General features: G+C 45.3%; 1 long non-coding RNA gene across 1 annotated transcript; it reads right to left on the reverse strand.

Moving 5' to 3' along the window:
- Positions 1-586: 586 nt before the first annotated feature.
- Positions 587-8712, reverse strand: LOC132342193 (uncharacterized). The gene is made up of 3 exons (XR_009490473.1): positions 7998-8712; positions 7760-7860; positions 587-6969 (listed from the first exon to the last, which is right to left on the reverse strand). It is a non-coding gene; the product is annotated as an uncharacterized lncRNA (long non-coding RNA).
- Between the last annotated feature and the right edge of the window lie 2699 nt (positions 8713-11411).

Here is an 11411-nt window from a genome sequence, read left to right on the forward strand (position 1 = left end):
GGCCTTTACCAGCAAGTGTCACTTGCCACCAGTAATGAAAATTACATGCAAGCAGGAGAGGGGGTTAAAACAACATGAACATTTAAACAGAATCCATCATGCTTCTCATCGAATGTTAGCTGCTACCCCTCACACCTCTGTCTCTTTCTGGGGCTCTCTGAGTTTCCGTAAATGAACTTGCATCAAATATTGTCTTAGAACCAAGACGTTCCACTGACCGTGTCACACCTCTGGGCTTCAGAACAGTGAACCAGGCCAGTGAGATCCTCTAGAGGAGAATCAGGGGTGTCTGCCTGGAGACAGAAGACAAGCCAAACCCCAGGTCTGGAGAAGGCTTAGAATCCACCGACTTGCCTGTTCACCTCTAAATAGGAAGCCTGGAGAGGTTACAACATTCATGCACAGCCAACAGTCAGCTTGTGTTTATTTGCTCAGCAGACACATCCTGAGAGCTCTCTACATGCAGGCTCTGTTCTCAGGCTGCAGGAGGCAAACACATCTCTGAAGTTGAATAGAGAGAAGGAAAAGGACATGTGTGTAAGCAAAATGTTCATATGGTCTGACACAGGGATAACACGATGGAGAAAATAAAGCCTGCTAAGGAGTGGCGCTCAGTGTGGGGAGGATCTAGAAGAGATCCAGTGAACTTGGAGGATTGCATTTGGGGAGCATGTGAAGGAAGGGAAGGATAGGCACCCACAACCCCCAGAACTCTTCATGCTCAGTGTTTACTGAACTACAGATGGAAGATGGTAAAGCTGTCTCCTCTGACTTGGACTGCTTGACACACAGAATTTGGTTACAAAGTTGATTAAACATTGCTTTATTGGAAACACTGCACCAAGGCATAAAAAGAAAAAAAGTCTATTATCAAATTGTTATGAATTCACAGCTATTATTTCCACTGTGTCAGTTGCTTCCTTTAGTATTTGAAATTTTAGGGACTTTTCACTACTTATAAACAAAGTTAACAGAGACGTTGAAGGCACACAGATTGTCAGTTTCAGTGGATGGAGAGATACTAAAATAGTACCCCCACCCCCCAATACAGCTGCTAAATGGGCTCTCGGACCAACAGACACTTCTGATGACATAGAGGCTATTTCCATATCACAGGATTGTCACATGAGCTTTTTCCAAATATAAATTCACCTCTCTGCCAAGGCACCGTGACATGATAGCTGAACCAGTCTGGTATTAAAAGCAGTGGAGACCTTTAGAGAGGGAGGTAAGATCACAGTTTAGAAGGAAGCTTCCCATCTATACAGAGTCTACATAGACGTGTGTGTCCACCCCTCAAAGTGCAACCTTTCTGTCTATTTCAGGGAATCTAGAAATCCACAAACAATTAGCTTACGTTAAGGTAAGCCAATTCCAAGTAGGCTACTTCATTTTTGTTGTTCATTCACCAAGTCCTGTCCAACTCTTTGTGACTCTATGGACTGCAGCATGCCAGGTTCCTCTGTCTCCTGGAGTTTGATCAAATTCATGTCCATTGAGTCGGTGATGTTAACTAGCCATCTCATCTTCTGTCACCCCCTTCTCCTTTTGCCTTCGATCTTTCCCAGCATCAGGGTCTTTTCCAATGAGTCAGCTCTTCACATCAGTGGCCAAAGTATTGAAGCTTCAGCTTCAGCATCAGTCCTTCCAATGAATATCTAGGGTTGATTTTTTTAGGACTGACTGATTTGATCTCCTTGCTATTCAAAGGACTCTCAAGAGTCTTCTCCAGCACCACAGTTTGAAAACATCAGTTCTTTGGCACTCAGCCTTCTTTATGGCCCAACTCTCACACGCATACATGACTACTGGAAAAATAATAGTTTTGACTATATGGACTTTTGTTGGCCAAGTGATGACTCTGCTTTTTAATATACTGTCTAGGTTTGTCATAACTTTCCTTCCAAGGAACAAATGTCTTTTAATTTCATGGCTGCAGTCACTGTCCACAATGATTTTGGAGCCCAAGAAAATAAAATCTGTCACTGATTCTGCTTCTTTCCCTCTGTTTGCCATGAAATGATAGGACTGGATGCCATGATCTTGGGTTTTTTGAAAGTCGAGTTTCAAGTTAGCTTTTTCACTCCCCTCTTTTACCTTCATCAAGAGGCTCTTTAGTTCTCTGCTTTCTGCCATTAGACTGGTATCATCTGCATATCTGAATCAAGATTGCCAGGAGAAATGTCAACAACCTCCAGATATGCAGAAGATACAATTCTAACTGCAGAAAGTGAAGAGGGACTGCCACAGACTGGGTGGCTAAAACAACAGAAATGTATTTGCTCAAGTCTGGTAGGAGAAGTCCAAGGCCAACGTTCTGGCCAATCTGGTTTCCAGTGAGGATTCCCTTCATGGTGTGCAGAAGGTTCCTTCTTGCTGAGTTCTCACACGGCCTTTCCTTATGCAGGCATATGAGGTAGTGGTGGGGAATATGTGTGTGTGTGTTGGGGAGAAAGCTCTCATGTCTCTTCTAATAGGGACACTAATCTTTCAAGTCAACACCCCCACCCCTCATGGCACCCCACTCCAGCACTTTTGCCTAGAAAATCCCATGGATGGAGGAGTCTGGTAGGCTGCAGTCCATGGGGTCACTAGAGTCGGACACGACTGAGTGACTTCACTTTCACTTTTCACTTTCATGCATTGGAGAAGGAAATGACAACCCACTCCAGTGTTCTTGCCTGGAGAGTCCCAGGGATGGGGTAGCCTGGTGGGCTGCCGTCTATGGGGTCACGCAGAGTTGGACACGACCGAAGCGACTTAGCAGCAGCAGCAGCAACTCCCTTTGAAGCTCTGTCTACAAAAACAGCCACACTGGACATTAGGGCTTCAATATTTGAATTGGGAGCGGGGGAAGCACAATTTTATAACAGGCACCTATTGAACCCTGAAAAGAGATTTAAAAAATAAGGTGAAAGAGGAGTTAGCATGGTCTTTCTTCCTGAAAGTTCCATGAAAGACATCTGGGGGTGTGTAACCTTCTTGAAATTATATGCAAGGTTGTCTTGGCATCTGTTCTCGGGGTGGAAATAGTGCAGAACTTCCATCAGATGTTCAAGGCATATGTGACTTTGGGAAAGTTAGGAACCACTCAGAGAAAATTCAAGAATAAGAGCACAGCAGATGCAACTGTAAATGTAAGAAGAAATAGTAATATTTCAATGGAGGAAACATGACTCAGCGTTTCTCATACAGAGCAGAGACAACTTTGCAAGGACGTCAAAGGCATGGTTTTGGACCTAGTGGGTCTAGGCTCAAGTCTGTTCATCACTGAGCAGAAGCATGACTTAAATGAAGTTCATCAGCTTCCTGGGGTCTATCACAGCATCTGCAAGTCTGGCATGTCGGCTCAAGTTGGTTGAGTGCTGCCACCACCGTGCTAAGCAGTTCACAATGTGCATATACACCTCGTCCATCTGATGACCTCTGGGGGCAGGACACAGGAGCTGTGACCTGCCCGGCAGGGTATTGTGGAAGTTCCCAGGTAGCACGTAGTACATGGTCTGCAGCGGGGAGACAGCCTGGCGCGGCTGGCCTCCATCCCACTGAAATGGAACAATTACGTCATCACCACCACACGATCCTTCCTGTTCTGCTCCCCTCTCTGATGTCCTGGACATCAACAGACACATAAGAGGCTTTTTTTTGGTCTATAATCCTGGGCTCTCTCTCCGTTTTTTTTCAAACTTTGTATTTGGTATTGGAGTATAGCCGATCAACAATGTTGTGATGTTTGAGGTGAACAGTGAAGGGGCTCAGCCATACATTCACATGTATCTGTTCTCCCCCAAATCCCGCTTCCATCCAGGCCGCCACATTAGATTGAGCAGAATTCACTGTCCTGTACAGTAGGTCCTTGTTGGCTATCCATTTTAAATGTAGCAGTGTGTATCCCTTCTATGTGGAATCTAAAAAGAAATGATTCAGATGAATTTACAAACAGAAACTGACTCATGAACTTAGAGAAGGAAGTTATGGTTGCTGAGGGAAAGGATGGGGGAGAAGGGTAATTAGGGAGTTTGGGATGGACACAAGTGAGTGTTTTACTGCAGCCCAAGTGACATCCTGGAGGGAATGACTGGACCAGGCCTAGCGGGGCTCGGGGGTACAGGCCTGGCTGAAGGACCACGGGTGGGGCTGATCCTTGCAGGAGTTTGACTGCAAGACAGAAAGCCAGTGTGGAGAATGTAACGATGTGGCGCTGAGAACGATGAAGTGATGATTACTGAGAAGAGACCAGAGGATACCCACTCTGAGAAACCTGCCCTCTCTTGCACTCTAGTGACTGTGTTCTCAGGGGCTGGCCACGGCTGCCAATAGATGAACATCGATCCTCCTGGGCCGGTGCCCCTACAACGCCTTCGTGTGCCTTCACGTATGTTGTGTTTAGCTGCTTTCACAGACTTAGACACTGGAGAGACACACAGAATTTGTACATAATATTCCGTTGAAGTCTGGATCTCAAGAATGGATGAGATTAAATCACTCAAAGCGGGAGACACTGCCCCCCTGTGGCAAGACTGTGAATTTTAGGGATTGTACTTGGCAGAATAAGGCAGTTTGAGTGTTAATTTATAAACCAGGATAAATGCCATATTATGAAATCACAGTGAGTCAAAAGACTGTCTATTTTGTGGGGTAGGGGATGAATGACACTAAAAAATTAAATGAAAAGGAACTCGTACCTATCATAAAATTCCAGTGCGTCCTAGGTCGCTTCAGTCGTGTCTGACTCTGCGACTCTATCGACTGTAGCCCACCAAGCTCCTCTGTCCGTGGGATTTTCCAGACAAGAATACTGAGGTGGGTTGCCATGCCCTTCTCCGGGGGATCTTCCCAACCCAGGGATCAAAACTGCATCTTTTAGTTTTCTTGCATTGGCAGGCGGGTTCTTTACCTCTAGCGTCATCTGGGAAGCCCATACAATTCCAGCACACAGTGTTTTTGTAGTGGGTTTCAAAGTATACCCCAAGGAGCAGTCCTGAAACAAGTCAACAAACTGAAGCAAACTTAAAGCATGTGACAAGGCTCCCCACCCTGAAAATCCCAGAGGCCTCTGCTGTGAGAGGCCCCCTCCCCTGCGAGAAGCCCCTCCCGTCGTCCAAGCAGAAGAGATACTCCCTGCCTGTGCTTCCAGAACATCAAGTATTCTGAATAGCAACTATTGGTGATGTGAAATTCGAGGCAAAAACAGCTGATTTAAAATTGTTTCCGGTCATTTTTCATCTTCCAAACCAGCGATGGAAGGCATAGGATGAAGAGCTGGAGGCCAGAAGTGAAAACAAGTTTATGCCTGGGGAGACCAAGGGCATGTGAGAAATTTCAGGAAGGTCTTGTTTTCACTTAGAGTGTTTGTGAACCTCCTGAAGTCCAGGGATCCCAGCCCTGTGAGCCTGTCCAGCCGGTGCCCCTAGCCTGCCCCCTGCTCCAGCTCTGCACCTGGGGGCCCACAGGACTCAACTCCAGGAGCCTGGGGGAGATGCTCCGTTACAACACACCCGTTACTGGCTTCACTCCCTCCATGAGTGCTGGCCACATTTCCTGGGATCAACTCCCTTGTTTCAGGTCCTGGGCAAACCTAAGCTGATTTTGAACTTACTCTGGACTATGTCCTGGCTTTCATCACTCGCTCCAGGACAGGCCATGGAATCCTCCACGTGACTGTCTGCGAGGCCTTGTCTCACTTATCCAGCAGATCTTTGTGAAGCAGTAAACGTACCATTGAATGAAATCTACCACACCCAGGAGCCGCACAGTAAGGAGATTTAGGGAGATTCCTAAAATGCTGGGAGTAAGGGTCCCCATGGCTTTTCTGCTTAAGCAAACACACCCACTCTCCATGAACTGAGCCATATTAGGTAGTAAGTGAAGCTCAAAATATCTGAATCACGTTCATACTCTCCAAATGAGTCATTTTTTCCAAACCTATGTAGCGTTTTATTGGCTTTAAAGATGTTTTCACTAGTTAAAATGACAATAATACTGTTTCCAGTGGAGGAACTTTTTATTAAAGAGTTTAATGATCCCAGACACTCATTACTTTTCTTTCTTGAAACACAGAACCAAAACATTTCCATCTCGTCCTAAAACATTTTTATGAAGCTAGCTCTCTTTGAATGCCATCGTTGACTCCGTGAAGATGAATCTGAGCAAACTCCGGGAAATGGTGAAGGACAGGAAAGCCTGGTGTGCTGCAGTCCATGGGGTCACAAAGAGACAGACACGACTGAGCGGCTGAACAACAGCATCAGTGTTCTCCACCACTGAATTTAGACAGAAACCTCGTAATTCAGAATCAGATATAACAGACTTTGTGTTGACTTAAATATGTAAGGATATATTTAAAGTAGCGTATTTCCTGTACCACAGAGCTATACAACATTCAAGTTGACATTTTAAAGAATCAAAATACAGAAGCTAAAAGGTAAGAGGGTTAATTATTGTTAGTTGGTCAGGAATCAAGTTTAAGACGCATACACAAATATATTCAGCCAAAGATGGCTGATACTCTTCACATCTCAGGCACCATTGGAAAGCATTCTGATTTGACAGCATCCGAAGCAAACTTGCGGATGCACTTTCCTTGTCGCTGGCTGTTGATGAGGAGTTGGGGATATACTATTTCATCTTAGTTTTTGACTCGTGTGCATGTGGTGCCGGCGTTCTGCTGTGGACTGAAAGCCTGTGTTCCCCAAGTCCATATGTTAATGCCCCAACCCCCAGTGCAACTTGGGGCCTTCAGAGGGAATAAGCTCAGGAGGGTGGGGCCCCTGTGAGTGGGGTTTGTGCCTTTAAAAGAAGAGACACCAGGAAGTGACCTCGGTCTGCTTCTGCCACGTGAGCACACAGCAGGGGGGCGGAGGTCTGCAAGCCTCGAGGACAGCACCTTGACCTTGGGTTCCCAGCCTTCTTAAACATCTCTTCTGTGAGCCTCCCAGCCTGTGGAATTCTTGTTACAGCAGCTCGAGCCTAATGAGACAACAGAGAACTAGGGGAGCCTGAGAGGAAACGCGCAGGAGAGGGTAGAGGATGGCTGCCCCTGGCTGCCCAGCACAGTGTGGACGCTACCGTCTTGTCACTTTATGAGCCAGAAAGTCTGCCACTGCCCCAGAGAAGGTGCAGGTCGGCCGGGCCCTCCCCGAAGTGCTGGAGGGTAGCAGCTCTGCGAGTGCCCTGTGGTCAGCACAGGCTCGTACGGCTGGAGGGGCCTGTTTATTCCCATTTGTTCTGCCCTTTCCCCGCATAGAGGGAGATTAAGCAAGAAGAAGAGGAAAGGAATACACATTTATGACATAGACTGGATCTGGAGCCACGGACACACTTCCCCATGAATCTGCTCCTCACCCCAGCAGCCCACGAGGTCTCAGTTTCTCCTTCCTCTGATAAAAGCTGGGGTGCTTTCTACAGTCCTTTCATGCACTGTGAGGAAGGGTGTCTGTAACATTTATGGACAACTGTCGATGGGAATGTACTATGTATACTGCTATTCCTCTGGAAAAAAATGTGCCCTCAAAGTAATGTTTATTCAGAAGGAGAAACCCGCTCAGGAATGCAGCTGGGTGGCCACTCAGCCTGAGCCTCCTTCACTGTCACCACCAGGCTTGTCTGTCCGGAGGAGCCTGGGCCTTCAGGCCCACACACGGAGTCTGGGAGGTGACAAAGTTTCCCTCTATGACCAGACTCAAGTCCTCTGAGCCCCCTCTGGCCCCCATGGAGAAACCTGAGCAAACCCAGTCCGAGGCCAACACCCAGGTGATACCTTCAGCACTAAGTGAGTGCTTGCTGGGAAACCAGAGCTGGCCAGAGCGCCTCCTGTCTGTTCCAGAGCCCGGGGTCTGGGCTTCGCAGGAGGAGCCAGACCTTGGTAAGAAAAATACCCATTAGCAAAGCCCCACAGCCTGGCCTCAGGGATCGACTGCCTCCTTCCTCTGTGAGGCTCTCCTCCCCTGCCTCCTGAGCCCCCCTCGCCCCTCCCTGCCTCCCTTCCCTTCAGATACCTGGTCACCTCTGAGCAAATCCACGTGGAGTTCACGTCACTCTGGACTCTCTCTTTTGTCTGTTTCTATGAATTTTGACTAAAGGTAGCCATCACCATTCCAGTGTTCTTGCCTGGAGAATCCCAGGGACGGAGGAGCCTGGTGGGCTGCCGTCTATGGGGTCGCACAGAGTCGGACACGACTGAAGCGACTTAGCAGCAGTAGCAGCAGCCATCACCACAGTTCAACTGTGGAACAAATGCAGCATTTTAAATCACCTATACTCCAATAAGAGGCCCATGTGGCTCTGATGGTAAAGAATCTGCCTGCAATGCAGGATACCAGGGATTCAATCCCTGGGTGGGGAAGATCCCCTGGAGAAGGGAATGGCAACCCACTCCAGTATTATTGCCTGGAGAATCCCACGGACAGAGGTATAGTCCATGGGGTCGCAAAAAGTTAGACACGACTGAGCAACTAACACTTTCACTTTCACACTCTGGGAAAAAAAAAAGAAAAGAAACCACAGTGGGACAAAAAAAGAAAATCCTGACTTCTTCACTTATGAGCTCTGTGACTTGGACAAACTTTGGTTTTATGGATTAAACCTTTCATTTTATTTACTTAGTGAGAAAAAAAATTGCTTGTATAAACCTGCCAGAATCCTCTGTCCATGGAATTTTCCAGGCAAGAATACTGGAGTAGGTTGCCATGCCCTCCTCCAGGGGATCTTCCCGACCCAGGAATCAAACCCAAATCTTTTGCATTGCCTGCACTGGCAGGTGGATTCTTTACCACTAGAACCACCTGGAGGGTCCCAGAAAAGATTATATTTTATCTTTTTTTTGGTATTAACTTGGTAGGTTGTTATTTTAAAGGAGAGGTCACAGAAATGAGACAGTGCAATTCCTATAACATACAGGTTAGTTTGAAGATGCCTCCCAGCTCTTTAGGGCTGAAGACTGACGATGCTCATATTCAGACAGGCTAGAAATGAAGCCTTGACTGCCACAGTTGCCACTGGGACCCACCCTAGTCTAAGAAAACAATTCTGAGATCTCTTTTGCTGAAAAGAAAGAGTTCTTTGTGTTTCAACCATTCAAGGCGGCTCAACCTGCCCATATTACGACACCATTGCTATAGTCATAGATTCCAGGAGAAGTTTCCAGGGAAGAACAAAGCTGGAAGCTGAGATTAGAGAATTCCAAAGAGCCTGAAGAAGACGGTTCATATTAAATATGCCTGACAGTGTTAACTTAAATAAAAATGAGGACGTAGCTGGTGAAAATATTTTAAGTTTCCTTTCAGAAGCATGTGCTGGAAGAAGATGAGAGAGATATTTTAGTGTTTCTTTCTTTCTCCTCTGATTCAGGATCAGAAATCCAGCAAGGTATTTACAAACCATGGTCAAAACAAAGATAGTTCAGATGTGGTTAACATGTATGGTTACCATGCTTTTTAAAAATGTATGTTTTGATGGCTATATTTTGGAGATATTTTTAATAATTTTAACATCTAATAATCATCTGCATTAAGATATTTTAAAAGTGTAATCATATCCAAGCTGTTGTGGAGCACCTTTATATACTGCAGTCTTTTAAAAATTAATTTGTAAACTAATTTATCAGTCATGAAAACAGTGTTAAGCTGATCATTCATTAGCATGCAGCTTCATCTTTGTGTCATAAACAAGTGAGAAGGATGCTTATGCATATTTATTTTTTCCTTTTAGCAGATCAAATTCTGTACAGTAATACTGCTAAACCCTGATTTGTACACCTTTAGGTGACTCAGTGGTAAAGAATCTGCCTGCTAGGCAGGAGACGTGGGTTCGATCCCCGGGTCAGGAAGATCTTATGGAGAAGAAAATGGCAACCCACTTGCCTGGGAAATCCCATGGACAGAGGAGCCTGGTGGGCTAGTCCATGAAGTCACAAAGAGCCAGACACGACCAAGCAGACATGCACAAAAATTGTATTTGGAAAGATAAACTATGTTCCTTAAAAATGTCTCTCTGATATTTTCTTTCAATTAACAGATATAAAGGGGAAAAAAAAAGAAATGTGACAGCTGAGAAATATAAAAGAGTCTATTTATTAACAACTAGTTTATAGATCAAGTTGAAATAATGAGCTGAAGAAACTCCTGGCAGACGCATAGGACTTGTTTACGTTCTGATTGCAGTTTAATAATTTGCTGATTGCATTATAACCACAGCAATATTGCATTTTAATCACATGCATACATTTAGTTAACAAAATGAATGCCTTTAAATCACAATTTGATTTTTGCTAATACATAACCAGTTCTTTCTCTGTCCCTGCTCCAATAAGGGTCATAATCAGTAAGCATGGTTTGAAATCAATTCTTTTTGGTGAACTCCCTAGCCATTGCCTGACTCTAACCTACTAAAGGCATTATCTTTCACACAGATGTGGAAAAATGAATAACGCTTCATAGAATAATGTATAATAAATTGGGAGCATGCCTCATCTAGCACAAACCTGCAATGTTCCTTGTGTGACTAAAAGCCACAATTACTCTGGCTGGGCATTGTCGTCTCTTCAGATGCTGGACACCATCTACCTGGTGCTGAAGCTGTGAAGCCTCCGAGGACCAGCGGCTGGACGAGCTGTTGCAGAAGGGGACCCAGGCCACTTCACCAGCCCCACTCAGCTCTGCAAGCACCGTGAGGAGTTTACCACATTCCCCTCCCCATGAGGCAAGCATTGACTCATTTTTGTTTCTTTTTTTCTTTTGTCAGTGCCATTTGGCTTGTGGGATCTTAGTTGCCTGACCAGGGATCGAACCCATGCCCCCTACAGTAGAAGCAAGAAGTCTTAACCACTGGGCCTCCAGGAAAAGTCCTGAGGTTTTACTCAGTTTTGGTGGAAAAGATAAGAAAGCAAAAATGACTCATCATCCTCTGCCCAGAAAATCTCTGCCATTTTATTTATTTCTGCAAACTTTAAACTTTTTATTTAGTATTGGAATATAGCCAATTAACAATGTTGTGGTGGTCTCAGGCGGACATCAAAGGGACTCAGCCATATATATACATGTATCCATTTTCCCCCAAACTCCCCTCCCATCCAGACTGCCACATAACACTGATCAGAGTTCCATATGAGATATAGTAGGTCCTTGTAAGTTACACATTTTAAATACAGCAGTGTGTACATGTCCCTCCCAAACTCCCTAACTATCCCTTCCCCTACCACCTGCCGGCAACCATAAGTTCATTTTCTAGGGCTGTGAGTCTGTTTCTGTTTACTAAATAAGTTCATTTGTATCATTTCTTCTTAGATTCTGCATGTAAGGGGTGTCATATGATGTTTCTTCTCTGTCTGACTTATTTCACTCAGTATGACAAGATAAAATGAAAGTGATACACCTGTGGTAGAAAACTCAAACAATGCAGAGGGGTTGTAGTGA

Source organism: Bos taurus, chromosome 14 (genome assembly GCF_002263795.3).
Source record: "Bos taurus isolate L1 Dominette 01449 registration number 42190680 breed Hereford chromosome 14, ARS-UCD2.0, whole genome shotgun sequence".
Classification (NCBI taxonomy): Eukaryota; Metazoa; Chordata; class Mammalia; order Artiodactyla; family Bovidae; genus Bos; species Bos taurus.